This window comes from Phyllobates terribilis, unplaced genomic scaffold (genome assembly GCF_046119375.1).
Source record: "Phyllobates terribilis strain yellow unplaced genomic scaffold, ASM4611937v1 Scaffold_3__8_contigs__length_932513732, whole genome shotgun sequence".
Classification (NCBI taxonomy): domain Eukaryota; kingdom Metazoa; phylum Chordata; class Amphibia; order Anura; family Dendrobatidae; genus Phyllobates; species Phyllobates terribilis.
Window position 1 is genome coordinate 115,121,720 of NW_027362763.1, and position 27,615 is coordinate 115,149,334.

A 27,615-nucleotide genomic window follows, 5' to 3' on the forward strand; every position below is an offset into this window, starting at 1 on the left:
GCTGGCCAGGGGGGACACCACCACCAGCAGCCGCATCCCAGCTGGCCAGTGGGGGGGGGGGGGGACACCACCACCAGCAGCCGCGTCCCAGCTGGCCAGGGGGGACACCACCACCAGCAGCCGCGTCCCAGCTGGCCAGGGGGGGGGGGGGACACCACCACCAGCAGCCGCGTCCCAGCTGGCCAGTTGGGACATACACATAAAGAAACACACATACACAGGGAGTAAGGCACACAGGAGGAAGACAGCACACAAGGGGGAAGAGCTCCTATCGGAACGTCACCCCCCTCCCGATGCGATAGCATCGGGCTTCCAACTAGTATAATATATATATATATATATATGACGCGCCCCTGGGCCTGTGTCGCGCTGCGTTGCGCACGCGGGAGCTTACCCGGAGCCGGATCTCTTGAGGGTTGTAGTCTCGTGGCGGTGACCCGGTCCGTGCCCAGGGAGTCAAACTGAGCGGCGATGTAACAGCGGTAGATGTAGGACGACTACGCCACCCGTTGAATGCAGCTATGGAGCTGCCGCTGCAGGACAGTCCGCTGAGGCCGGTGGATGGATGGTGCAGCGTAGATGGTATAACCCCCAACGGGAGGGGTATGGCCTCAGGGCAGCAGATGTGGATGATGGGGGTAGCAGGAACCACTCAGAGACGGTGCGGTGTAATTCAGGGTCTTTACTGGTAACAACTATAGACCCTCCCGGAGTACTTGCTAGTGAACGGGGCCTGGTCAGTCCTTGAGCAGATGGGATCTCCCCTGGCCAGGCGGAGTTGTAGGCCTCCCAAACTGACTGTACTCTTCTGGCTACCTTGCTAGAAGCGGATATAAGTAGCCCACGTCCCTGAGTGTACCGTGTGGTGCTCACCCGTATGGCCGGTGACTCGGGGCCTTCTAATGGCTTCCGCTCCACGATGGCGGTGCTGGTCCCACGCGTGTGACCGTGCCTTCGGGTTTCTGGGCCTGAGGACCTGAAATCCCCTGCCGGTCGGCTTCTGCTGCTGGGTAAGAGTTAGTCCCCACAGCCTCGGACGCCGGGTCCGGTAAGAAAGCTTCTCAGTCAGGGCGAGCTCTGCAGCTGCCAGCCCCTGACTCGTAGTAGTATTGCTTCTGCTGTTTCTTGTCTCTACTCTCCTTGACTGACTAACCCTGCCTCAGCCCAGGGTTTATACAGGGGAAGTTCTTCCCCTCCCAAGACTGGGCAGGAGGTGTGGCATGCACAGGATCCCTGACCAAAGGACCTCCCACCTGCTCTCAGACATAACATTACATTACTGTGGAAAACCAGACCCCTGGGGTGCCACATTCCCCCCTAGTGAAATTTAGTACTCCGGGACTAAACATATTTTAGAAAAAACATAACAAGATATAACAACAATAATAGTACAATAAGAAGAAACACATAAAGGTGGTCACGGCATGTCCGTAACCGGGTGTAGTCTTTGAAGAAAGCAAGGTGTCCATTTCACCAAAACAGGGAGACGTAACCAGGTAGGGGTCTGTCCTACCCAGAGTCCTTAACAGTCTCTAGTCCATCCTGGGTTACGCTCCAACTATGTACAAGGATTCCCGGTAAATCCACCAAGGATTCCTAAAAATAACTGGAAACACAAAATTATACACAAGCAACAATACACAGATAAATATAAATAAAACAATTTATACACTTCAAATCCTCCAGCGTGCGGGTAACTGGCCTCTAGTGGCCCTAGTGGACCTACAGAGCTGACTGTCTGGCCCTGAACTACAGGGTGTAGGAGCTGTCAAGGGTAAACTGGGCAGCTGTCTACCGGCTCTTTGTCTCACTAGGGGTACGGCAGGCTCACTATAAGCAGAGGGTTGATCCTCCTGTTCTGCTTGTGTGGAGTCTTCTGCCTCCTGGACCGGCTGTTCTTCCAGCTCTACCTGTTGCTCCGTAGGTGCTTGGGATGCTGGTTGGAGGAAGGTGAGTACGGGTACCACAACTGCACCATTGACTTGAGTCCAAGACCGAGGGAAGTCCCCGAGCACAGTACTAACCAGATCTTCCCTTTCCTCTACGGGTCGATGGTCTTCTTGTTCCTCTTCAGGGTTCCTCAGTTGTTCGGGACACTTCTTCAGGTGGTCCCGGGATACAATGGCTGTGGTTTCCCCTCCGTTTTTACTGATGGTACAAACCTTCGGGTTCTCGTGGCTTGAGGGCAGTACGGTGTACGGGTCCTTCTCCCACTGGTCATCCAACTTGTGGAGCCGTCTCTTCCTCTTCAAGACCTGCTCTCCGGGTACCAGGGGAACAGCGGGAGCATACTGGTTGTAAGTTTTCTCTTGTCTTTCCCTAGCCTGACAGAGACTTCGCTCCACGCTCTCCTGTACTCTCCGGTACTGCTGCTGCCTCTCTGTGTCCCAGTCTGTTTCTGGTGAAGTGTCCTCGGGTGTCAGGACTCCCATTTCCAGGTCAACAGGTAACTTACCAGGTCTTGCCCTCATTAGGTAAGCCGGGGTACAGTTGGTGGAACCTACCGGGATGTGGTTGTATAGGTCCACCAGATCGGGCAACTTCTCAGGCCACAGACTGCGTTCTTCCAGGGGCAACGTTTTTAGAAGATCCATTACCACCTGGTTCATTTTCTCACAAAGTCCATTAGTTTGCGGATGGTAGGGTGTCGTCCTTATCTTCCGGCAGCCATACAGATTGCAGAATTCCTGGAAGACCTCCGCTTCAAAGGCAGGTCCCTGGTCCGTCAGCACTTGGTCCGGGTACCCGTGTGGACGGCAAAAGTGCTGCTGGAAGGCTCTAGCTGCTGTTTGAGCCGTTAAGTCCTTGACGGGGACGACAACCAGAAACCGGGAGTAATGATCCACGATGGTTAACGCGTAGACGTAGCCACTTCTGCTTGGGGTCAGTTTTACATGATCCAAGGCTACCAGTTCCAACGGTTGCCGGGTGACGATGGACTGCAGGGGAGTCTTCTGGCTGGCACGGTCCTTCCTTCTCAGGTTGCACGGGCCACAGTCTCTGCACCACTTCTCGATGGTTCCCCTCATGCCTACCCAGTGGAACCGCTCGCGCAGCAGGAACTCCAGCTTCTTCCACCCGAAGTGTCCAGCTCCGTCGTGGTATGCCTCCATCACCATGGCTGCGTCTCTTCGTGGCACCACTACTTGCCAGAGTAATTCATGCGTCCGGGAGTTAACCATTCTGCGGCACAACTTCCCTTTGTAAAGGAACAGTCGACTCTTCTCTGCCCATAGTTGTTTGGCTTCCTCCGGAGCGTCTGGTTCAAGGCGAGCCTCCGGCCGAGTCAGCATCTCCTTCACCAGTCGGACGGCAGGGTCGCTGTCTTGCGTTTCCGCCCAGTTGTAGTGGGGTAAGGGGTTCAACGTAGCAGCCTGCTTACTCCTTACCCGGTGGGAATACTGGATAGTCCCATGACGGTGGAATGCAGGGAGTTCAACTTCTTCCAGTCCCTCCGGATCTTCTACTCCGTCCGGCAGGTTGGGCATCCTGGACAGGGCGTCCGCGTTGGTATTGGAGCGTCCTGCCCGGTATTTGATTGTGAACTCGTAGTTGGACAGACGGGCCATCCACCTCTGCTCCAGGGCACCGAGTCTTGCCGTGTCCAGGTGTGTCAACGGGTTGTTATCCGTGTACACGGTGAACCGGGAAGAAGCGAGGTAATGCTTAAAGCGCTCGGTGACTGCCCATACTACGGCCAGGAACTCTAACTTAAATGAGCTGTAATTCTCGGGGTTCCTTTCGGTGGGTCGCAGTTTTCGGCTGGCGTAGGCAATTACTCGTTCCTTCCCCTGCTGGATCTGGGACAGTACGGCTCCTAGCCCGATGTTACTGGCGTCGGTGTAGAGGATAAAGGGCTGGCTATAATCCGGGTACGCCAGGATTTCGTCCCCCGTGAGGGCCATCTTCAGCTGGCGGAAGGACTCTTCTTCCAGCTCCTCCCATTTGAAGGGCGGCTTCTGGTTCTTGGCCTTCCGGGACTGGCCTATCAGGAGGTCCTGCATAGGTGCTGCCTTTTTGGTGAAACCGGGAATAAACCTTCGGTAGTAGCCTACCAACCCGAGGAACTGCCGCACTTCTTTTACGCTGGAGGGGCTTGGCCATTCCTTAATTGCGGTGATCTTATCAGGGTCGGGAGCCACTCCGTCAGCGCTCACCACGTGTCCCAGGTACTGCACCTTTGGTTTCAGGAGGTGACACTTGGAGGGTTTCACCTTTAGGCCGTAACTTGCCAGAGCTTCGAACACTTCCGCCAGGTGTTTCAGGTGGTCCTCATACGTCTTGGAATATACGATGACGTCGTCCAGGTACAACAGGACCGTCTCGAAGTTTCTGTGGCCCAGACAACACTCCATTAGTCGTTGGAAGGTTCCCGGTGCGTTGCAGAGTCCGAATGGCATGCAGGTGAACTCGCTAAGTCCCATCGGGGTGGTGAATGCGGTCTTCTCCCGGTCCGCCTCTGCTACAGGAACCTGCCAGTACCCGCTAGTGAGATCCAAGGTAGAGAAGAAGTTAGCAGATCTTAAAGCAGCCAATGACTCCTCTATCCTTGGTAAGGGGTACGCATCCTTGTGTGTGATACGATTGATTTTCCGGTAATCTACACACATCCTCATGGTGTTGTCTTTCTTTCGGACTAAGACTAGTGGAGCTGCCCAGGGGCTACAGCTATCCCTGATCACCCCAGCCTCCTTCATGTCTCTAAGCATCCCCTTGGCGTGTTGGTAGTGGGCAGGGGGTACGGGTCGATACCTCTCTTTTATAGGAGGATGGTCTCCCGTGGGGATGTGGTGTTCTACCCCCTTGACTCGCCCGAAGTCTAACGGGTGTTTACTGAACACTCTCTCGTACTCCTGAACCACCCGATAGACTCCTTGTTTCTGGTGTGCGGGAGTGGAGTCAGTACCCAGATGTAGTTGCTGACACCAGTCCTCCATGTTTTTCTTAGAGCCGTTACCTTCCTCCGGGTGAGATGGAGGCAAGGGTTCCACAGATTGTATAGAATTTTGGTTAATGGTATATAATTTGGCTAGCGTGGCATACCGGGGCAGGTACACTTCCCTCTCCCCGATATTTATTATGCGAACGGGCACCCTCCCATGGCGTACATCAACCACCCCCCGTGCTGTCAAAATGGTGGGCCTACTGTCCGAGTAAACTGGTTCTACCATTGCCTGGTAATCTCTACCTCTCAGACCAATAGCTGCCCGGCACCAAATCATCATTTCACTTTTTGGGGGCATGGCAATAGGAAAAGGGTCACACATTCTTACGCTACCAATCTCACCGCCGGAGAGTTCCACCTGTTGCCGTCGCATCAGTGCCCGGATCTCTTTCTGGAGCACCCGCTGCTCGCCGGAGCTGGCGTTCTTGGCAACCTGCTGTAAAAGGAAAATCACCTCTGCAAGACAATTTTCAATTACATTAGTTCCTAGAGTTATTTTTGGGTGACTCTCATGTTTGTCAATATCTACAATGATCAGTCCCTGTGCTGCCAGTTCGACTCTACCGATTTTGATGGTCACCTCTTTAAATCCGATCTGTGGCAGGGGCTGGCCATTGCTGGCGATGATACTCAAGTCGTCGTCAGGGTAGCGGGTAATATCCGAGTCATTCCAGTACTGCTTAAAGAGCACGTACGGGATGGTGGTGACCTGTGACCCGGTGTCCAGTAGGGCACTCATGGGAATGCCATCCAGTACCACAGGCAAGACTGGACGTCCTCCCACATATCTGTCGCGCCAGTTCGATGGGCCTGGTGATCTTTTTCCTGGGGGTTGGCCCTCTACCCCAGGTTGTGCCCGTTTAAAGAACAGTACCTTGCCATATGTCCAGGTTGATTGCAGCGGCGGCAGATGGGTCGTCCGTCCTCGCTGTATCGGTCACTGGGTCTTCCTCTGGCCGGTGGGGTCCTCCTTGGTCGACGCCACGGGATGTCCTCCGGTCCGGATGCCAGCTGGATCTTCCCTGGGGTGGAAGCCTGTAAAGACTGCACAGTTCGGGTTAGCGCAGCAACGCTCTTAGCTAGCTCTTGGACCTGATGGTGTAGGTCTGGAGCCGGGTCATTGTCCAAAGCCTGCGCATCAGCTCCCACAGGCCCTGCCGACAAGGGCGCCGCCTCCTGGTGGTAAGTGATAGCAGGGCGCTTGTGGGTCACAACGCCACCCGGTGCCGGTTCTCGGAGCACCCGGATGGCTCTGTCCTTGAACTGTGCAAAGCCCAGATGGGGATCCTGTAAGGCCATTGCCCGCAACTGGGTTCGGTGGGTATTACAATACAGTCCCTCTATAAACTGTTCGGTCAACAGCCTGTCCTCGTTTCCCACTCCATCAGGGTCGGTCTGCTTAATGGCCCTCAGGGCCTCTTGTAGGTTTAGTGCATAGTCCCTTATACTCTCATGCGCTCGCTGCTTGCACCCGTAGAATCTAAGCTTAATCTCGGCTGAGGTGCGGGTATCAAAGGTGTCCTTCAGCCGGGTTAGTATCCCTGCGACAGTCTTCCTCCCAGGTGGCCAGGATTTTACTTCCCTTTTGGCTGCCCCAGTTAGTTGGGCCACCAGGATGCTCACTTTTTGCTCTTCTGTGAGGGGGTACACCTGGAAGAGGCTATCCAGCTTTTCTCTAAAGTCATGCAGGGTATGTGACTCCCCTGAGTACTGGGGTAGCCAAGCTGCTCCCGGGATATAGGGCATGGCGAAGGGCATAACTGCAGCAGCGGTAGCGCTGGCGGGGGTTGAGGCAGTGAAGCTCTCCTCCGTGTCCGACATCTTCCTCCCCCCTAGTGGACCGTGGCCTACCTTGCGATGATCCTGTTCCGTAGGCCGCGGCTCCGCAGTGGATCGTCAGGGTTGAGGACCTTCCGTCGCGCTCCTGTGACGTCGGCGTCTGCTGGGCTCCTTCCAGGACCTTACGCAACGTCCGGACGTGAGGCGGGGCTTCAGTTCTCGCGCGCTTTCGGAGTCCACGCCCCTCTTCTTCCCGCGCGGCGTCCTCAAGATGGCGTCCAATGGCGGGAAAACTCCACGGATGGCGGGAAGAAGGCAGAAGATGGCGCCGGATGGCGGGAAACTTCACCGATGGCGGGAAGAAGGCTGAAGATGGCGGGAATCTTCACCACAGGTAAGTTTGAAAAGTCTCTTTTTCAGGCACGCAGTACCCGGTGGTTGCGGGCACGAAATCCTGCCGACTACGCCAAAGTTGACGCGCCCCTGGGCCTGTGTCGCGCTGCGTTGCGCACGCGGGAGCTTACCCGGAGCCGGATCTCTTGAGGGTTGTAGTCTCGTGGCGGTGACCCGGTCCGTGCCCAGGGAGTCAAACTGAGCGGCGATGTAACAGCGGTAGATGTAGGACGACTACGCCACCCGTTGAATGCAGCTATGGAGCTGCCGCTGCAGGACAGTCCGCTGAGGCCGGTGGATGGATGGTGCAGCGTAGATGGTATAACCCCCAACGGGAGGGGTATGGCCTCAGGGTAGCAGATGTGGATGATGGGGGTAGCAGGAACCACTCAGAGACGGTGCGGTGTAATTCAGGGTCTTTACTGGTAACAACGATAGACCCTCCCGGAGTACTTGCTAGTGAACGGGGCCTGGTCAGTCCTTGAGCAGATGGGATCTCCCCTGGCCAGGCGGAGTTGTAGGCCTCCCAAACTGACTGTACTCTTCTGGCTACCTTGCTAGAAGCGGATATAAGTAGCCCACGTCCCTGAGTGTACCGTGTGGTGCTCACCCGTATGGCCGGTGACTCGGGGCCTTCTAATGGCTTCCGCTCCACGATGGCGGTGCTGGTCCCACGCGTGTGACCGTGCCTTCGGGTTTCTGGGCCTGAGGACCTGAAATCCCCTGCCGGTCGGCTTCTGCTGCTGGGTAAGAGTTAGTCCCCACAGCCTCGGACGCCGGGTCCGGTAAGAAAGCTTCTCAGTCAGGGCGAGCTCTGCAGCTGCCAGCCCCTGACTCGTAGTAGTATTGCTTCTGCTGTTTCTTGTCTCTACTCTCCTTGACTGACTAACCCTGCCTCAGCCCAGGGTTTATACAGGGGAAGTTCTTCCCCTCCCAAGACTGGGCAGGAGGTGTGGCATGCACAGGATCCCTGACCAAAGGACCTCCCACCTGCTCTCAGACATAACATTACATTACTGTGGAAAACCAGACCCCTGGGGTGCCACATATACACACTAGATGGTTGACCGATTCTAACGCATCGGGTATTCTAGAATATGTATGCGGTACACCGGGCGCAATCAGCACAGCAGTTTTTACATTTGGCGCCAATATCGCTGATTGCTCCCGGCCGCGACCAATCAGCACAGAGGTTTTTAAATTTGGCGCCAATATAGCTGATTGGTCGCTGCCGACGGCCGCGGCGCTGCTTGTGCGGGTACTTCCGCTGCGAGCAGCTGGGAGATGACCGGCTGCTCGCAGCAGAAGCATCCCGAATGGTGGCGCCGCTGCCCGGTCCTCCCTTCACTCTTACAGTCGGGAGATCAGCGGTCCTAGCCGCTGATCTCCCAACGGTAGCCGCATGGAGGTCAGCGGCGCCGCCGGTCGGGGTAGTTCTGCTGCGATCAGCCGGTCATCTCCCGGCTGCATAGCCGCTGACCTCCGTGCGGCAGATGAGCCGCTAACGGCCGCCATCTTTTTTCTGAAATCCCGCGTCGCTTATTGGCTGCGGCCGGACCAATCAGCGACGCGGGATTTCCTGGACAGACAATTATATATATTAGATTTTATTTATGAAGATTTAGGAATAATGCAATACATGCGGGCGGGCGTGCGGCGGTGTAGGTGTGCAGTGGTGTGTATGAGCGGCGGCTGTGTGCCCTGATGGCTGTGTCACCTTGTGGCTTTGTACTCCTGTAGCTATGTCCTTCTGTCTCTGGCTGTCTCCCCCGTGTGCGCTCTCTGTCTGTGCCTGTCCCCCTGTCTCTGGCTGTCCCCCATGTCCCCTTGTCTCTGGCTGTCCCCCATGTCCCCCTGTCTCTGGCTGTCCCCCATGTCCCCTCGTGTCTCTGGCTGTCTCCCATGTCCCCCTGTGTCTCTGGCTGTTCCCCATGTCCCCCTGTGTCTCTGGCTGTCCCCCATGTCCCTCTGTCTCTGGCTGTCCCCCATGTCCCCCTGTGTCTCTGGCTGTCCCCCATGTCCCTCTGTCTCTGGCTGTCCCCCATGTCCCCCTGTCTCTGGCTGTCCCCCATGTCCCCCTGTCTCTGGCTGTCCCCCATGTCCCCCTGTGTCTCTGGCTGTCCCCCATGTCCCCCTGTCTCTGGTTGTCCTCCATGTCCCCCTGTCTCTGGCTGTCCCCCATGTCCCCCTGTCTCTGGTTGTCCTCCATGTCCCCCTGTCTCTGGCTGTCCCCTATGTCCCCCTGTGTCTCTGGCTGTCCCCCATATCCCCCTATATCTGGCTGTCCCCCATGTCCCCCTGTCTCTGGCTGTCCCCCATGTCCCCCTGTCTCTGGCTGTCCCCCTGTCTCTGGCTGTCCCCCATGTCCCCTTGTGTCTCTGGCTGTCTCCCATGTCCCCCTGTGTCTCTGGCTGTCCCCCATGTCCCCCTGTGTCTCTGGCTGTCCCCCATGTCCCCCTGTCTCTGGCTGTCCCCCATGTCCTCCTGTCCCTGGCTGTTCCCCATGTCCCCCTGTCTCTGGCTGTCCCCCATGTCCCCCTGTCTCTGGCTGTCCCCCATGTCCCCCTGTCTCTGGCTGTCCTCCATGTCCCCCTGTGTCTCTGGCTGTCCCCCATGTCCCCCTGTGTGTCCCCCTGTGGCTCTGCTGCAGGCATCACCCCCTGTCCTCTGCTCCTGTCCTGTGTGGCCCTGTGTCCCCCTGTTCTGGTCCTTTGCCCCAGTCCTGTTGGGACATAGGATCGTTGAGTGTACCTCAGTTAAGGATGACAGCAGCCGGCGGGCATCCTCTGCTCTTTGAAGAAAATGGCAGACACGGCACTAGAGACAGCCTCCGCCTCTCCGGGAAGGGAGAGTTCTGTTCTCCCGCGGAGGCTCTTGGGAGTTGTAGTTCTCCAGGCGCTGTCACTGCCTTTTCTGGCCTGGGCGTGGACTACATCTCCCAGCATGCTGTGCGGCTTCGGCCTCAGACAGACAGCTGGCTTCCCAGCAGCGTCACGTCCCCCCGCCCCCCAGCCATTCACACAGGGACGGGGAAAGGAGGAAACAGAGCAGGCTGGAACATTGAGCCCGCGCCTCCCTCTCCCCCTCCCCCCACGGCCATTCTACATTGTGCTCCGGACGGGGCCACAAGCAGATCACCCTGTCCCTGCCTCTGATGCCACACTGTACACTGCCCCCCACATTGAGCCCGCAGCCCGTGCGCGTCCCCTACCGGCCGTTAACATTGTACATTGCACAATGAGTGACAAGCCAGCCGGCTCCGAGTCAAACACCCTGACTCCGCCCCCGCCGTGCAACATCCCCGTTTTACGCGATTTGAGGGTCTTTTGAAGTATTTTTTTTGCGGCGGCCATCATCCGGGGGAGGGGCCGATGATACCACACGCACTTAAAATTCAATCTGCAACAAAAAAGTCACTGACCCCGTTTTTCACATGAAATTCGCAAAATAAAAATAAGCGTACGTGCGGACGCGCCTCCGTTCAGCGCAGCGTCCGTTATCACGCTCATCGCATGAATTACGGAAAAAAAACGTAAACTTTCTCTTTTTTTGGGCGCACTTTTTTTTCCACCCTATTGGGCTAGCTAAAGGCGAAACTGTCCATGGACAGCCCGCCACCTGCTGCTCGTTCACCGCATTGCATCTCCTAACCCAGATAATGGTGTTTGAGGGTTCCGTGGTCTGCTGCACCACCTGCCTGGGGTCGGCAGATCGCATGGCCCTAATCCGGTTAATTTGTGCACTTTGTGATTTTGGGGTGATCTTTTTCGTGCAAATAGGGCGTAGTCGCAGAGGCGCGGGAGAGGCGGCATATCGTTCAGCCGGTCTCGGCGGTGGGGCACGCACCGGTCTCGCGACCGCCGGGGCGACGGAACGGCCGCAGCGGCCCAAAGAAGCGCCACGGCGAGGGGGGAAAAAAATCCGCAAAAGCGGAGATGCTGTCCTCCGGGGCGTCGCCCCAGGGCCCGGCGTACCGATTTTCGAGGCAATCCGCCAAAATTTCCGTTTTTACAGAGTCAGGCTGTAACCCTTCAGGTGGGAATGCTGCACTCAGAGAGGATCTCCTTTCATGTGCTATCCGGACTCTCTCACTCCCTTTTGCTAGGTCTTGCCTGGCTACAGAGACATGAACCCATCCTGAATTGGTGATCTGGTGAGGTGCTCCGTTGGGGGCAGGATTGTCATGAGACTTGCCTGGTTCCGGTTCGTCTGGCTCGACCTCCGTCTACTACGGCTAATCTACCTGGTCTGCCGGCACACTACTGGTCCTATGCGGACGTCTTCAACAAGAAGGAAGCTGAGACACTACCACCTTATAGGCTGTATGATTGCCCTATCGACCTGGTACCCGTTGCTTCTCCTCCCCGCGGGCGTATCTACCCCTTGTCGCTGGCTGAGACCCGGGCCATGACTGAGTACATCGAGGAGAATCTTGCTAGGGGATTCATCCAGAAATCTACTTCCCCGGCTGGAGCAGGATTCTTCTTCATTAAAAAGAAAGACGGCTCGCTTCGGCCGTGTATTGAATACAGGGGTCTTAACCAGATTAACATCAAGAATATGTACCCCCTGCCTCTAATCTCGGAGCTGTTCGAGTGCCTTAAAGGCGCAAGGGTCATCACCAGGCTCGATCTTCGTGGGGCATACAATTTGGTCCGGATCCGCCAGGAAGACGAGTGGAAGACAGCATTCAACACCCGGGACGGTCACTATGAATACCGCGTGATGCCCTTTGGTCTCTGTAATGCCCCAGCCGTCTTCCAGGAGCTGGTTAACGACATCTTCCGTGATCTCTTGTATTCTTGCGTAGTGGTGTACCTGGATGATATCTTGGTCTTCTCTCCGGATCTGCCCACACACCGGAGGAATGTTCGTCAGGTTCTGCTAAGGCTCCGGCAGAATCGTCTCTACGCAAGACTTGAGAAATGTCTCTTCGAACAGACTTCCCTTCCGTTCCTGGGATATATTATCTCCGAGACTGGTCTTCGGATGGACCCCGAGAAGTTTTCTGCCGTCTTAAAATGGCCCCGACCGGAGGCGTTGAAGGCGATTCAGCGATTCCTGGGCTTCGCAAATTATTACCGCCTCTTCATCCCTCATTTCTCCTTTCGGACTGCTCCCATCTCCACGCTCACCCGTAAGGGAGCAAATCCCAAGGAATGGACTTCCGAAGCGGAGGAGGCCTTCGTCTCCCTAAAACAAGCTTTCTCCTCCGCCCCTGTGCTGCACCGTCCGGATTGCAACAAGCAGTTCTTCCTGGAGGTTGATGGTTCCTCCTCCGGAGCCGGAGCGGTGCTCACCCAGAAATCCCCATCCGGGAGAATGGTAACCTGTGGCTTCTTCTCCAAGCTCTTCTCCTCATCGAGCGCAACTACTCCATAGGAGATCGTGAGCTGCTTGCCATCAAATTGGCGCTGGAGGAGTGGCGCTACCTGCTGGAAGGGGCTCTGCACCCGGTGATCATCTACACAGATCACAAAAACCTGGCCTCTTTACAAAACGCCCAGAGACTCAATCCGCGTCAGGCCCGGTGGTCTCTGTTCTTTGCCAGTAAGTGTAGGGATAGTCCAAGTGGAAAGGAAAATAAAGTGGCAAATCTACTGTATTACTGAAGCTAGAAACGGAGGGTGCTGTGCCTGATACTGCGTGTGCCAATCGGATGTCCTTGAACTGTCCAGTAAACTTTTGTTGGTTAAAATGAATTGGATGTGCACTGAGTTGTGTACGGCTGTTCCTAAATATGTATTTAGTGCCCCAAAGTCGTAGTCTATATGCCTTTAAGATGTAGCAGAGCCAGCAGCTGCCTGATTATGTTTGCACAATGTTAATATTTTAGTTTGCAGATAATGTACATGAGAATTCAGTACATACACACGTGGTCAAAATTGTTGATACTCCTCATTTAATGAAAGAAAAACCCACAATGGTCACAGAAATAACTTGAATCTGACAAAAATAATAATAAATTAAAAATCTATGAAAATGAACAAAATGAAAGTCAGTCATTGCTTTTTAACCCTGCTTCCACAGAATTTTAAAAAAAATGAAACTCATCAAATAGACCTGGACAGAAATGATGGTACCCCTGAAAATAATGTGACAAAAGGGACATGATAAATCAAGTTGTGTCCACTAATTAGCATCACATGTGTCTACAATCTTGTAATCAGTTAGTGGGCCTGTATATAGGGCTACAGATACTCACTGTGCTGTTTGGTGACATGGTGTGTACCACACTCAACATGGACCAGAGGAAGCAAAGGAAAGAGTTGTCTCAGGAGATTAGAAACAAAATTAGAGACAAGCATGTTAAGGGTAAAGGTTATAAGACCATCTCCAAGCAGCTTGATGTTCCTGTGACTACAGTTGCACATATTATTCAGAAATGTAAGATCCATGGGAGTGTAGCCAACCTCCCTGGACATAGCCGCAGGAGGAAAATTGATGACAAATCAAAGAGACGGATAATACGAATGGTAACAAAAGAGCCCAGGATAACTTCTAAAGAGAGTAAAGGTGAACTTCAAGCTCAAGGAACATCAGTGTCAGATCGCACCATCCGTCGTTGTTTGATCCAAAGTGGACTTCATGGGAGACGACCAAGGAGAACACCATTGTTGAAAAAAAGTCATAAAAAAGCCAGACTGGAATTTCCCAAACTACATGTTGTCAAGCCACAAAGCCTCTGGGAGAATGTCCTATGGAATGATGAGACAAAAATGGAAGTTTTTGGCAAGGCACATCAGCCATGTTCACAGACGGAAAAATGAAGCATATCAAGAAAAGAACACTGTCCCTACTGTGAAACATGGAGGAGGCTCTGTTATGTTCTGGGGATGGTTTGCTGCATTTGGCACAGGGTGTCTTGATTCTGTGCAGGGTACAATGAAATCTCAAGACTATCAAGGGATTCTAGAGAGAAATTTGCTGCTCAGTGTCAGAAAGCTTGGTCTCAGTCGCAGGTCATGGGTCTTACAACAGGATAATGACCCAAAACACACAGCTAAAAACACCCAAGAATGGCTAAGAGGAAAACATTGGACTATTCTGAAGTGGCCTTCTATGAGCCCTGACCTAAATCCTATTGAGCATCTTTGGAAAGAGCTGAAACACGCCGTCTGGAAAAGGCAACCTTCAAACACGAGACAACTGGAGCAGTTTGCTCATGAGGAGTGGGCCAAAATACCTGTCGAGAGGTACAGAAGTCTCATTGACAGTTACAGGAATCGTTTGATTGCAGTGATTGCCTCAAAAGGTTGTTCAACAAAATATTAAGTTAAGAAGAACCATCATTTCTGTCCAGGCCGATTTCATGAGTTTATTTTTTTTTAAATTCTGTGGAAGCAGAGTTGGAAAGCAATGTCTGACTTTCATTTGTTCATTTCAAAGATTTTAGTTTATTATTACTAATAACTGACTAATTTCAATCTGTCTTGGAGTTTCCTATAGCTTGTAACATGTCATAGATATAATTACATATATCTTTTCCCCCATGCACTTGCACTTTAGTCTATTTACATGTACGCACGTTCCATATACTTGTTGTGTATTACAGTATTTGGCATTATATGGATATACTATGTATACTGTATATCCATTTGATGTATCGTCACTCATTTTATTATTCCTGCACTTTCTTTACTTTTCTATCATTAATAAATAGGTTTTCCTATAATTCAGTCTCACTCCTGTGCACTTATTTTTTATTATACTTTATTTTTTATTAATTATTTTTTCACTTTCAATATGGGACTTCTAGCACTTATATATCAATATGGTGATCTAATATTTTTATTTGTGTATTCTTCTGAGTGTACATCCTCCTTTTTCCCCTCATTAATAGTATAATTGCCAGACCTGAAATACCAAGCACTTTCCACCTATTGTGTCCCCCATTTCCTTGTAGATTGTAAGCTTGCGAGCAGGGACCTCACTCCTGATGTAACTGTTTAAACTGTCTTACCTTGTATTGAATTTATTGTTTGTATATGTCCCCGCTTAATTGTAAAGTGCTGCGGAATATGTTGGCGCTATATAAATAAAAATTATTATTATTATTATTATGTCCACTTTATCACTGGGGTTCTGTTTATATAATATAACTTCTATTTTTTTATCCCCAGTTGGTTATTAATTATCTAATGATTTGCACTGTTTTCATTCTCATACACCTTTCTATGATTATATCAAGGGACGACCATCATGACACTTCCTTGCTTCCTTTATGACTGAAGTATTGATTAATGGCTCTATGCTGGGGAGATCTTATGATGTGCTTATCCTTACTTGGATTTGGTGCATCTCTTTCCATACTGCGATAAGCTTTCCCGTGGTGTGCGCTTTCGGTTGCAGGCCGAATTAGGTTGCCGTGATGACGTGTCCTCCAACGTCACTTCTCCCCTCCTCCCGGGCTGACGCGTTGGCCGGTGGGCGGGGCCTGGTGACATGGTACGCTGCTGCTGCGGCTTCTGGAAGCGCCGATGCAGCCACACGTGAGTACACTGAGCACGGCCCAATATAAGGGAGCTTCCCTGCCCCCTATGTATCCTTCCCCCCGAAGAAGCGGCACGTAAAACGCGCGTTGGGGTTGTCCTTTTTCTCACAGTCACCAGGTTGTATTGCTTCTTCCCTCCACTCCCTATATACCTGCCGTGTTATGATGTCTTATGTTTGCTTTATGCTGAATGGATCTCTCTTGACACTACAGTCTATATTGCATTTTAATCAGAACTCAGCTATATGTCTTCTCGTCATAACTCCTGGTCTTCCTAGGGTTTTTGTGGAAGTGTTACCATATTGAGTTTTAATTTTTTTTGCTTCAAGGTTATATACAGCACTATCTGTGGACTCTGTTTCCTCATATATATTGCATGCAACACTTTATAGCCTCTACTGATAGTTTATTCTCTTGACAGGTTTTCATACCGTTGAGTTTATTTGTGTGACTCTATACCTTGGGTCCTCACTATCACTAATTGCTATATTATTATTATTTTTTCTATTTCATGTGACACTTTACAGATTTTTTCTGATTGATTGGATAGGCCTTCTATGCCTTTATATTATCCTTGTATGTGCTGATACCTATTACCTCGCTCATACTCTCGGTCATACTCCCAACCTACAGACTGTGGGATCCTTCTGTTTACTTCTCCTTTTTTAGTACTGTGTTTTTTACTGACTGTTTTAATGAATTGAAATAAATATTGATTTTATTGGCATCTATTCTTCATTTATTTTGATTGGATTGCTTTAAGACTGAAGTATTGCATTTAATAGGCCCCTTTACGCCTTTGGATTAAATTGTGATATGTTGCAGTTGTGCAAAGTACTTATGCAAAAGACATGTAAATTATACTTGTGACGAATGCAAACAGTAAATTTAGCACCGTGAACCTTATTTGCCATTTTATATAGAAAAACTGAACTTTTTATTTATTTATTGATTTATTTTTTTAAATATATTTACATACAGTTTGATGTGACTAGTAATAGTTTACAGTTATATAAAGATTATTTTTTATGTGCAAAGGTGCAATATGCATGAATATTGCAATAAGGTCATGTAACATTTTTTGATACAATAAAAATTAAGTTTTGATTTCATTTTTCATTTGTTTATGAACAACCATGTTCACATACAGTATAATAATGCAACAGGTATTCAAATAAAACACTTAAATTAGCTAAAAATCAAGACTTTAATATGTCCGGTCAAAAATGACCGGAACATTATAAGTAGTGTTGAGCATTCCGATACTGTAATATCGGGTATCGGCCGATATTCGCGGTATCGGAATTCCGATACTTAATTCCGATACTTTTACAATATCGGATACCGGAATCGGAAGTTCCCATAATGCCTGCGCTCTGCAGTGTCTGTGAGGGATGACAAGCTGGATGGCAGCGCTCAGCTGAGATCCAGCCTGTCATCAGAATGCCATCCCAGCGGGGGAGAATTCTCCTGATTGTTTAAAAGCCGGCGCGCGGTAAAAACCGCCGGCTTTTAAACAATCACACAGCCCCATACTGCTTCCCCGCAGCCTCCCACCCCGATCCTCCGCTCCCCTCGCCACCTCCAATCCCAATCGTAAATTAGGACCGGGCGGGTGTTATGCACACGCCCGGGCTAAGCGGCGTGTGCGTGTGATTGGTAGTGATTCCACTGGACCGTGCCGGAGAGTGAATGCCTGGAGGGGCGTGACTAAGTATTCACCCGATCCGACCAGGGTCGCACGACGGCATACGACGCCAGTGCACCAAGGAGGAACCGAGCAGAGGGACCAGGTGCTACTCCAGGACAGACCCCGGACACGGCTGTTGACCCACACAGGGGAATACAGGAACAGGCTGGTAGGCTGGCACACAGACTGGTGGGTATAGGCAGGCACGACTGGTATGCAGGCAGGCGGGTATGCAGGCAGGGGGGTAAAGGCAAGCACAGCTAGAGTGCAGACAGGGAGGCACTAGCAGGTAGGAACACAGGCGGGATAGGACCCAGTACACACCGGGACTCAGGAACAATACAGGCAGAGGGGTACAGGCAAGCACAGCTAGAGTGCAGACAAGGCTGAGCAGGGAGGACAGGGCTCTGTTCACACGGAACAGACAGGAAGGGAAAGACAGAGCCAGATACTCACACAGTACTTGCAGAGACAACAAGCAGGAGTTAGGTACGAGTTCAGACTCTGCAGAAAAAGGAAGGGAACGGACATAGAGGCAAAACAGGTAAAGGACAGGAGAGAGTTCAGACTGGAACTGAGAGTACGGAGGAGACCGACACTGCAGAGGGATACAGGAGCGGGTCTGGGAATACGGCCCCCAGAGAGGCGGAACGAACAGGCAAGGAGCGTGTTCAGACAGGACAGACCAGACACAGGAGCGGGTCTAGGAAATCGGCCACTAAAAGGCGGAACGAACAGGCAAGGAGCGTGTTCAGACAGGACAGACAAGATACAGGAACGGGTCTAGGTAATCGGCCCCTAGAAGGCAGGAGGAACAGGCTAGGAGCGTGTTCAGACAGGACAGACAAGAGAACACAGAAAGGACTCAGTTCAGACACGGGAGCTGATACCGCAAAGCAGGAGACATACAGGACTCAGTTCAGACACGGGAACTGATACAAAAAGCAGGAGACAAGAGACGGGACCTGGCACCTTCAGAGTGCAAGCACACACTGAAGGAAACACTATGCTCAGGCAGGGATAGAAGGGAGCTGCTGAGCTATATACCAAGTGACAGACAGCAATAGGCTGAGGACGCACAAGGGGTGTGACCCACAGCAGGTACAAAAGGCAGGAAGTGATCGGGCGCCGCCCTTAAGCAGCAGAAACAGACACAAACAGACAGCATGGAGGGAAGCCAGAGAGACATTCTGGACAGGAGATCAAGTGCGCCCTCTTGCACAGTGGGAGATGGACCACCATGCAAGGACGCCGCCAGGTATGTTACAGTACCTCCCCCCTTACGCCCCCTCTTCTTCAGGCCTGCCAGAATCTTCCGCAGGGAATTCGAGGGCCAGTCGTTCACTGGGTTGGAGGGGGACAGAGACTTAAGGGTAATCTCTGCTTCGAGGTACATCTTGTCAAGCTCACAGGAAGAAATAGACGGGTTATCAGGTACATAATGAGGAAAAGTCACTGTCTCTTTGTTATCTGGTGGTATCCCGGAGGATTCAGGAAACAACTGGAGGTCCTCCGCCGGGTCAGAAGAGTGCAGAGGCTCAGAGAAAACAACTGCTTCAGAGTACACTAGGTCGGACTCACTGGAGGAAGCAGGCGAGGTATCGGGTACCGAGTATAGGAAAGTCTCTGTCCATTCACCACCAGGTGGCACCCCGAAGGGTTCTGGAGACAGATGGCGGTCCTCCGCCTGGTCAGAGGGGTGTAGAGACTCACGGGTAACCTCTGCTTCAGAGTACACTAGGTCGGACTCACTGGAGGAAGCAGGCGAGGTATCGGGTACCGAGTATAGGAAAGTCTCTGTCCATTCACCACCAGGTGGCACCCCGAAGGGTTCTGGAGACAGCTGGCGGTCCTCCGCCTGGTCAGAGGGGTGTAGAGACTCACGGGTAACCTCTGCTTCAGAGTACACTAGGTCGGACTCACTGGAGGAAGCAGGCGAGGTATCGGGTACCGAGTATAGGAAAGTCTCTGTCCATTCACCACCAGGTGGCACCCCGAAGGGTTCTGGAGACAGCTGGCGGTCCTCCGCCTGGTCGGAGGGGTGTAGAGACTCAGGAGTAACCTCTGCTTCGGAGTACACTAAGTTGGACTCACTGGACGAAGCGAGCGAGGTATCAGGTACAGAGTATAGGAGAGTCTCTGTCCTTTCGCTACCAGGTAGCACCCCGAAGGGTTCAGGAGACAACTGGAGATCCTCCGCCTGGTCGGAGGGGTGTAGAGACTCGGAGGTAACTACCACTTTGGGGTACCCATTGTCAGGCTCACAGGACGAAGCGGACAAAGTATTGAGTACCGGGTGTAGAGAAGTCTCTCTCCATTTGTCATCGAGTGGTATCCCGGAGGGTTCAGGAGGCAACAGGGGATCCTCCGCCAGGTAGTAGAGGTGCACAGACTCTGAGGTAACCACAGCTTTGGAGCATCCTTGGACATGCACACCGGTTAAAGAGAAAGAAGCATCTGATGCCGGGTGCAGGAAGTTCTCCTGTGTGGAGTCTGGATGGGCAGAAGTCTCTTCGGCCAGGAGAACTGGTGCACTACCCACGCACATTACCCATTGGGGTTTCTCCGGGATACAGGGAGATGAAGCTTCAGTAGGGACTTCAAGGTTGGGGTCAGGAGGTCTCAGGGAGGACAGACCCTGGCGTGACGGCTTGCCTCTAAGTCTAGCACGTCTGGACTGCCTCTTGAGGTTGAGAGAAGTATTCCGGAAAGCGTAGTCACCCTGTGAGGATTCTGGGTGGGCAGTAGTCTCATTGGGCTGGAGGACTATTGCGCTACCCACACACATTACCCGTCGGGGCTGCTCCGGGATATTGGGAAGTGAAGCTTCAGCAGGGGCTTCAGAGTTAGGGTCCTCAAAGACCATACGAAAGGCCACCAGGAAGGCCTGCAGGTCAAGGATGACAGGATCCCATGCTTCCCATAGGGGGGTGACCCATTTCAAGGCATCACCCGCTAGGTAGTCAATCATAAAGGCCACTTTAGCCCAATCGGAAGGAAAATAGAGAGGGTAGGCCTTAAAGTGTAGCATGCATTGCTCCACAAATGCACGACACTGTCTTGGATCCCCATAGTAACGTGGCGGATCCGCAGGAACGAGAGCTGATAGATCCATCTGGACGGATGCGTAATTCGCCTGGAACTCAGCTAAAGGGGGGAAAAAAAATTTATTTATTTTATTTTAATGCATGTATTCGCTGGAAAAACTTCTCAAAGAGCGAAGGCCGTGGGGCTCAACGGGAACCATGGCCTGAGCATGCTGTTATGCACACGCCCGGGCTAAGCGGCGTGTGCGTGTGATTGGTAGTGATTCCACTGGACCGTGCCGGAGAGTGAATGCCTGGAGGGGCGTGACTAAGTATTCACCCGATCCGACCAGGGTCGCACGACGGCATACGACGCCAGTGCACCAAGGAGGAACCGAGCAGAGGGACCAGGTGCTACTCCAGGACAGACCCCGGACACGGCTGTTGACCCACACAGGGGAATACAGGAACAGGCTGGTAGGCTGGCACACAGACTGGTGGGTATAGGCAGGCACGACTGGTATGCAGGCAGGCGGGTATGCAGGCAGGGGGGTAAAGGCAAGCACAGCTAGAGTGCAGACAGGGAGGCACTAGCAGGTAGGAACACAGGTGGGATAGGACCCAGTACACACCGGGACTCAGGAACAATACAGGCAGAGGGGTACAGGCAAGCACAGCTAGAGTGCAGACAAGGCTGAGCAGGGAGGACAGGGCTCTGTTCACACGGAACAGACAGGAAGGGAAAGACAGAGCCAGATACTCACACAGTACTTGCAGAGACAACAAGCAGGAGTTAGGTACGAGTTCAGACTCTGCAGAAAAAGGAAGGGAACGGACATAGAGGCAAAACAGGTAAAGGACAGGAGAGAGTTCAGACTGGAACTGAGAGTACGGAGGAGACCGACACTGCAGAGGGATACAGGAGCGGGTCTGGGAATACGGCCCCCAGAGAGGCGGAACGAACAGGCAAGGAGCGTGTTCAGACAGGACAGACCAGACACAGGAGCGGGTCTAGGAAATCGGCCACTAAAAGGCGGAACGAACAGGCAAGGAGCGTGTTCAGACAGGACAGACAAGATACAGGAACGGGTCTAGGTAATCGGCCCCTAGAAGGCAGGAGGAACAGGCTAGGAGCGTGTTCAGACAGGACAGACAAGAGAACACAGAAAGGACTCAGTTCAGACACGGGAGCTGATACCGCAAAGCAGGAGACATACAGGACTCAGTTCAGACACGGGAACTGATACAAAAAGCAGGAGACAAGAGACGGGACCTGGCACCTTCAGAGTGCAAGCACACACTGAAGGAAACACTATGCTCAGGCAGGGATAGAAGGGAGCTGCTGAGCTATATACCAAGTGACAGACAGCAATAGGCTGAGGACGCACAAGGGGTGTGACCCACAGCAGGTACAAAAGGCAGGAAGTGATCGGGCGCCGCCCTTAAGCAGCAGAAACAGACACAAACAGACAGCATGGAGGGAAGCCAGAGAGACATTCTGGACAGGAGATCAAGTGCGCCCTCTTGCACAGTGGGAGATGGACCACCATGCAAGGACGCCGCCAGGTATGTTACAGCGGGGAGCGCAGCACCAAGGAGCGAAGGACCCGGGCGGGGAAGCCGGCAGTGAAAAGACTTCACCGCCGGCTTTCCCGTTCTGTGCTGCGCTTTCCCACCGGTTATTTCAAATGAACAGCTGAGGTATCAGGTGATGCCGATCAGCTGTTCATTTGAAGTCGCCCTCAGAGGGTTCATGTGAGTTCATGCTTGACTGCATGAACTCACATGAACTTTCCCACGGCCGCACAGGTCAGCCTCACCTCTCAGACCCGTCATGATTAGTGTGTGTGCGGGGTGTGTGTGCGGGGTGTGTGTGCGGGGTGTGTGTGCGGGGTGTGTGTGCGGGTGTGTGCGGTGTCTGTGCGATGTGTGCGGGGTGTGTGTGCGGGGTGTCTGTGCGATGTGTGCGGGGTGTGTGTGCGGGGTGTCTGTGCGATGTTTGTGCGGGTGTGCGCGGTGTCTGTGCGGGTGTGCGGGGTGTGTGTGCGGGTGTGCGCGGTGTCTGTGCTGGTGTGCGGGGTGTGTGTGCGGGTGTGCGCGGTGTCTGTGCGGGGTGTGTGTGCGGGTGTGCGCGGTGTCTGTGCGGGTGTGCGCGGTGTCTGTGCGTGCAGGCAGACATAGGCCAATGTGACACTACTACTCCCATCGGCCTATGTCTGTCCCCCGTCCACTCCTGCCAGCAGGATCAGCTCGATGGGAGCAGTAGTTCCCATCAGCCTGATCCTGCTATATAAATTGCCCTACTGTGTCCCCAATAAATGTTAAATACATGTCATTGGTGGCCAGTGGTTACCTAAAAGAAATTAGTTCATACATTACCTGTCCCCGCCGATCGCCACCTAAAATAAAGTAAAAAATAAAAAACTACACCTATACTCACCTAGACACCTAATTCCCCGAAGCCATCGATCTCCTGTAATAAAATATAAAATAATAAACCACAACCTTATCCTTACCCCTCCGGAGTAGTCCACGAGTGTCCCACGAAGATCTCCAGTTCAGAGCAGCCACATAGAATGTGACCGCTCTGAACCGCTGCCGCCGCTAGAATGACGGGGCCGTAAGGGTTCACCGGAGTTCAGGCAGCGCTGCTCCGGTTAGCTCCTTTACGGCCCTGCTGTATCGTGAGAAATTCCCACGGTACAGCAGTGCCGTAAAGGAGGTCTCCGGAGCTGCGCTGCCTGAATGCACTCCGGTGACCTCAGTCAGTGGCTCCCGCTGCCAGGAGCGGACGTGTTCCCGGCAGCGTGAGCTTACAGCAGCCATGCACAGCTGTCACCATCTCCAGATGTGACAGCTGTGCATGGGAGATCAGCGCAGGAACGTGGACAGGTAACTATTATTTTTAGTAAACTAAGAATTAAATAAAATTGTGTGTTTTATTTCAAATAAATTATTTTTTTCTGAGTGTAGTGTGTGTTTTTTCTTTTTAACACTTTGTAGGTTAGTAATGGGGGTGTCTTATAGACGCCCATCATTACTAACCTGGGCTTCATGGCAGCTGGCGCTGACATGAACCCCACCACTATTACCCCCTGCCACCGCACCAGGGCAGCGTGGAAGAGCGAGGCTAAGTGCCAGAATTGGCGCATCCTATGGATGCGCCATTTCTGGGGCGGCTGACGGCTGGTGTTTCTAGCCTGGGAGGGGGCCATTATTCATGGCACCCTTCCTGGGCTATTAATATCAGCCCCCAGCTGTCTGCCTAGCCTTTGCTAGCTATTAAAATAGGGGGGACCCCACGTCATTTTTTTTGGGGGGGTCCCCCATTTTAATAGCTAGTAAAGGCTAGGTATTCAGCTGGGGGCTGATATTAGTAGCCTGGGAAGCTCCGTGGGTTTTACCCCCTTCCCAGGCTTCAAACATCTGCCCCAGCCGTCTGCTTAACCTCCGCTAGAGACTAAAATTATGGGGGATCCCACGCCATTTTTTTTTAAAATAAATCCTTTATTTTAACACTAAATGACATTTGAGGAGTTAATAAAGATGCAGTCCCTAAATTATTATTTATTTTTTAATTAATTTTTCCCAAAACTTTTGACGTGGGCTTCGCCATATTTTTGTATGCCAGCCAGGTACAGCATCCAGCTTCTATGAACGCGCCATTTTCCGGGGCGGCTGCAGACTGCAATTTTCAGCGGGGGGGCAGAAAGCTTGGGCCTCCCTGCGCTGCAGATTCCATCCCCCAGCTGTCTAGTTGTACCTGGCTGGAGACAAAAATAGGGAGAAGCTCCACGTTTTTTTTTTTTTAATTATTTCATGAAATTCATGGAATAATTAAGAAAAAAAGGGCTTCCCTATATTGTTGTGTCCAACCAGGTACAAATAGGCAGCTGGTGGTTGGGGGCAGCCCGTTCCTGCCTGCTGTACCTGGCTGGACACAAACATAGTGCAAAGCCCCACGTCAATTTTTTTTTAATTATTTCAGGAAATTCATGAAATAATTAAAAAAAAATTATGTGGGGCTTCGCCCTATATTTGTGTCCAGTCAGGTACAGCAGGCAGGAACGGGCTGCCCCCAACCACCAGCTGCCTATTTGTACCTAGCCGGACACAACAATATAGGGAAGCCCTTTTTTTCTTAATTATTCCATGAATTTCATGAAATAATTAAAAAAAAAAATGCGTGGGGCTTCGCCCTATTTTTGTGCCCAGCCAGATACAACTAGGCAGCTGGGGGCTGGAATCCGCAGCGCAGGGAGACCCAAGCTTTCTGGCCCCCCCCCCCCGCTGCAAATTGCAGTCCGCAGCCGCCCCAGAAAATGGCGCGTCCATAGAAGCGCCATCTTCTGGCGCTGTACCCAACTCATCCAGGGCCCTGGTGCGGTGGCTCACTGGGTAATAAAGGGGTTAAGGCCAGCTTGGCATTATCAGCTGGCCCTAAGCCCGAAATTCATGGGGTCACGCCAATATTAGACATGACCACCATGAATTTCTAGTAAAGTATTTAAAAAAACACAACACCCAGAATAAAGTCCTTTAATTGAAATAAACACACAATTCTTTATTGTTCTAAATTAAACCATACTTACCATCACGCCCATTCCAGCTGAAGCCAACGATCTCCTGCAATAAAAGTAAAATAATAAAGCAACCTCATCCTTACCTTTCCATGGCTCCCACGACAGCTTCAGCTCTGCTACATCGAGATGACAGGCTGGACCGCAGCAGAACGCTGCCATCCATCCTGTCATCCCGCAGACACTGAGAAGCGCAGGCATACTTCCACTCCTCAGTGTCTGGCTGTGACGGCATCCAGATGAGCCGAGGTCATGTCCAATGAACTCAGCTCACCTCATGTACGTCACTGACAGCGTGGGAAAATTCTCCTGCACTCAGCACTTCAGCGTGAGAATTTTCCCACGCTGTCAGTGACGTGCATGAGGTGAGCTGAGTTCATTGGACATGACCTCACCTCATGTATGTCACTGACAGCGTGGGAGAATTCTCACGCTGAAGCGCTGAGTGCAGGAGAATTTTCCCACGCTGTCAGTGACGTGCATGAGGTGAGCTGAGTTCATTGGACATGAACTCGGCTCATCTGGATGACGTCACAGAGAGACACTGAGGAGCGCAAGCATGCCTGCGCTTCTCAGTGTCTGCGGGATGACAGGCTGGATGGCAGCGTTCTGCTGCGGTCCAGCCTGTCATCTCGATGTAGCAGAGCTGGAGCTGTCCTGGGAACCATTGAAAGGTAAGGATGATGTTGCTTTATTATTTTTCTTTTATTGCAGGAGATCGTTGGCTTCAGCTGGAATGGGCGTGATGGTAAGTATGGTTTAATTTAGAACAATAAAGAATTGTGTGTTTATTTCAATTAAAGGACTTTATTCTGGGTGTTTGTGTTTTTCTTTAACTTTGACTATGGGGTTAGTAATGGGGGTGTCTTATAGACGCCTCTCCATTACTAACCTGGGCTTGATGTCATCTGGCATTATAAGCTGACATCAACCCCAGCCCTATTACCCCCTGCCACCGCACCAGGGCAGCGTGGAAGAGCGAGGCTAAGTGCCAGAATTGGCGCATCCTATGAATGCGCCATTTCTGGGGCGGCTGACGGCTGGTGTTTCTAGCCTGGGAGGGGGCCAATATTCATGGCACCCTTCCTGGGCTATTAATATCAGCCCCCAGCTGTCTGCCTAGCCTGTGCTAGCTATTAAATTAGGGGGGACCCCACGTTATTTTTTTTGGGGGGTTCCCCCATTTTAATAGCTAGTAAAGGCTAGGTATTCAGCTGGGGGCTGATATTAGTAGCCTGGGAAGCTCCGTGGGTATTACCCCCTTCCCAGGCTTCAAACATTTGCCCCAGCTGTCTGCTTAACCTCCGCTAGAGCCTAAAATTAAGGGGAACCCCACGCCATTTTTTTTTTAAATAAATCCTTTATTTTAACACTAAATGACAAGTACAGTAAGCAACACTGTCACTGTACTTCATATATATGTGACTGACATGTTTCTATCTATCTAATCTATGTGTGAAGCTCTATTCTGTCTATTATAAATTGTCGGGTACAGATGCTGAATTGCCGGCCGGCTTTCTTAAAGAGACGGTGCACGAAAACACTAATATTTTTTTAAATAAATCCTTTACACTAAATGACAAGTACAGTAAGTAACACTGTCACAGTACTTCATATATATGTGACTGACATGGTTCTATCTATCTAATCTATGTGTGAAGCTCTATTCTTTCTGTTGTAAATTGTCGGGTACCGGTGAATGCCGCTGATGAATTGCCGGCTTTTCATGTCATTCTACATTATTCTTAGTTGTTTTACTTCATGTAGAATTAACCTACAAGGAAAGAAAGGGTTTATTTTCATTCCGATATTTGTGTCCCATTGACTTGCATTGGTTTCCGGTATCGGAATCGGCGATATCCGATACTTTTTGGGTATCGGCCCGATCCAATCCGATACGATATTTCCTGATATCGGAAGGTATCGCTCAACACTAATTATAAGTGTATAGTAGACCCGAACAGAACAGCAGGGTTAAGTCAAAACAATTTGAGCAACTCGGAATTTGTTTTACATTCTTTAGACTTTTTAAGTTTGTGGAAGCAGTGGCACAGAGAACGCGGACTCAGTGGTACAATAAAACAAGTTGTTTATTAACTATTTACAAAATTATTAAATTATATATCAATGACAATACAGACAGTGTAGAGCGATCTCTGCGCTCTCTCTCTGTCTCTTGCTTGTGGTCACCGTCTGGCCCTGTTTCTGGGCCTGTTTATCTGAACGATGCCCTATAAAATATCAAACGTAGCGCTACAGCACTAACAAGTATGACACCAATAGCTTAGCTGTCGACTAGATATCCTTGATTTTCCCTGACACAGGTAACCACTGTCTGTTACGCTCACTAAACCTTGCGTGGCTCAGTTATACTCCTACTGAGCTTCACACCAAGAACATGTGCTGAGTACAATTACCACTGTAACATCAATATTCACATAAAGTATATGCAACATACATCGTTGTACAGGGTCGGACTGGGGTGTCTGGGGCCCACAGGGAGAACTGACTCTAGGGGCCCACCTACAGCCATATGCAAATATCTGTTATCCGCTATCCCTGTTATAGTGAAGCATTGACTGGCGGCTCCTGCACATCTACTGTGCGACACTAACTGGGATGTAGAATTACGGTAGTTTGCATTAAAGGGGTTCTTTGGTTAAAACAAGTTATCACCGATCCATGGGATCCACAGGATCGGTGATCAC